This window comes from Nicotiana sylvestris, chromosome 4 (genome assembly GCF_000393655.2).
Source record: "Nicotiana sylvestris chromosome 4, ASM39365v2, whole genome shotgun sequence".
NCBI lineage: Eukaryota > Viridiplantae > Streptophyta > Magnoliopsida > Solanales > Solanaceae > Nicotiana > Nicotiana sylvestris.
This window is the reverse complement of record NC_091060.1, coordinates 96,624,077-96,626,985: the sequence shown is the minus strand read 5'-3', so window position 1 is coordinate 96,626,985 and position 2,909 is coordinate 96,624,077.

The following is a 2,909-nucleotide window of genomic DNA, read 5'->3' as shown; positions in this document are numbered from 1 at the left end:
TAATGTGATTAAACTAATGATATTTCGGTAGTATTGCAGCATGTTCTTGGTGGGTCCACTGGTGGTATTCGGGTTTGCTTAGTAGCACAGGAAAATTTTGAGTATCTGTCATGGAATGATCGGGTATCAAAGGTGTGCATGTATTCGCACGATCGAAACTAGAATCAAGTATGATGATTTGTGTCCATATGGAGTTGGAGACTAGGAGATCTCATGTATAGGCTAGGTTGTGGTGGTTGATCGTGTGTATTCGGCACCGTTTAGCGGCAATCGGGATTTGGAGGCTCGTGTGGATCTTTGTTTGCTGGTATGTTAGATTTTTGATGTGATGTCGGAATTCAGACTGGTTGTCTTAGTGTTGAGTGATTTTGAACTATTGCGCTACAGGCAATACCGAAAATGCCATGGGTTGAGTGATGAAGTGTGTTGGATTATGCTCTAGCAGAGTGGTTTATATTTCAAAGGACCAGCGGACGGTTGGGAAGGATTGCTTTCTTAATTGGGCATTCGTGATGGATGTCAGTGCAAAGGTTGCTATCATTAATTCAGTTCCGGTGTTGGGGGACTTTTCAGATGAGTTTCATATGGCTAGGCATGTCGACGGGCGAGATTGTTGATTTCGATATTAATTTGGTGCCGAGCACCGGATCGTCTGGCTCCGATAGGAGTTGTAGTAGTGTAAGTCGAGTGGGATGAGTAATTGGGTGTTGCTCGGTGGATAACGTACCGGTTAAGCTCTATCAGGTTTGCGTGGTGTGTTTTTTGTTTCACCATGGGTGTAATGATTTGCTTTAGCTCCAGACATCAATTGAACATGGTTGTCGATTTCAAGCATAGTAACTTGAGGTGTTTCATGTGGAGTAGTATTTGGATAGGATCGCGCGTTGCAGCAAAGCTGTGTGGAAACATGACCTTGCGGGTCAAATTTGTGTGTTCTATTTCTATGATGTGAGACAGGGTCTCAGCCTTGTGTTGTGGCAATACTGGTGAGTTTGAGGTACAACACTCTCAGTTGAGTTATTTTCATGATTTGAGTATGTTCGAATCGTTTCTTATTGGTGCGCGTATTATGCAAGTTGTGGCTTAGGCATGTATTGATGTGTCATGTCACCTGATTAGTGTGTTTGGTCAGAAGAGATCATTGAAATCATTAATGAATGCGAACGGATTCGATTTCAATATGTCTGATGGGTAAATATTGAGGTTCGGTTCAAAATTTGCTCTAGTAATTACCAGGAGAGAAATGACTCATTGAATGGTTGACATAGGAAATGGTTATGATTTATTGCAGGTTTCCTTTATCATTGGCAGTATGTGGAAGTGTTGGAATGAGGCTTTAGTTGTTAAGAGGTTTCCTATCGATATTCGATTATTATGTGCAGCTACTGTGAATAGAAATTATTGTTTCGAGTGTTTGAGTTATGTGGTATATCAGATAATTGCACCTGATGTTGCAGGTATGGGTTATTACTGCTGGTTCGGGCTTATTCTGAGTATGGATGTGAAGTTCTAATCTTGTGTATGATTTCGGAAGGTGCAGTGTGGTTCTATGGTTTATGGACAAGATGGATTGTGAAATTTTAGCTATGTTGTGTTATCGGACCTATGCGATATAGGGTAGTGTGGGATCACCACGGGTATATTCTTGGTAAAGTCATTCAGCTATTGGTTGGCTTCTAGGACAACTCTGGGTATGCTCGAGGACGAACATTTGTTTAAGTTGGGGAGGATGTGACGACCCGACCCATCGTCTCATGAGTTACCACCCCGTTTCCCCCATTTCCAATTTCTTTATGCTTCATTATCAGTGTTGGGTGTGAACGAGTTGATTTGGATGGTTTTAGTAGGAAATGAGACACTTAGTCTTTTTAAGGAAGGTTTGTTTTGAAAAAGTCAACCGGATGTTGACGTATGTGTTAGATGGCTCGGATTTGAATCACAATGATTCAGTTAGCTTCGGGGGATGATTTATGACTTAGGAGCGCGATCGGAATGTATTTTGGAAGTCCGTGGAAGGATTTGGCTTGAATTGGCGAAGTTAGTATTTTGGCGAATTCCGGTTGATAGGTGAGATTTTGATCCGAGAGTTGGAATGGAATTCCGAGAGTTGCTGTAGCCTTTTTAGGTGATTTGGGATATGTGTGCAAAATTTCAGGTCATTCGGACGTGGTTTGGTCGGGTTTTTGATCGAAAGTGTATTTCGGAAGTTTTTAGAAAATTAGGCTTGAATTCGATGAGTTTTGGGTAATTTGATGTTGTTTGAGGTGTTTTGATGATTGGAAGAGGTTTGAATAATGTTATGAATTATGTTGGCATGTTTGGTCGGGGTCCCATGAGGCTCGGATAAGTTTTGGAAGAGTTTTTAGAAGATTTTTGCCGTTTGAGCATAAGCATGTAATGATCCAAAGGTCCATTTTTAGTTTCAGAGATCGAAATTTTATTTTGAGATTTTCAGAATTTAAATAATGAATTATAGGAGTGACATGGAAAGTTTGGTCTAATTTCATCAAGTCGCGATTGAGTTTTTGACACGAAACGTGAGTTAATTGTTTAACGAGCGAAATGGATATCGCACTGAGCAAACGAGCTCCGAATTGAGTTTCGATTGAAGGACTATGTTCGTATCATTATTTGTTACTCATAGGAACAAGAATCATCAAATTCTGAGTTTGTATGATGGAGTTAAAGCCATTTTTAGCGAAAAGTAAAGTGCTCCAATTATTTTTTGGCTGCTGTAATTTTTTTAGCAGCGTGAACAGTAACCGCGCAGGTGAACAGTACTTCCGAAACAAAATCTGCGCAGTGAATTTATAAGACATTTCATCCGCGAGCTAAGTCATTTCTTTCACCATTTTTGGGCATTTTGAGAGCTACTTGGGAGCAATTGAAGAGGGATTCGAAGAGGATTG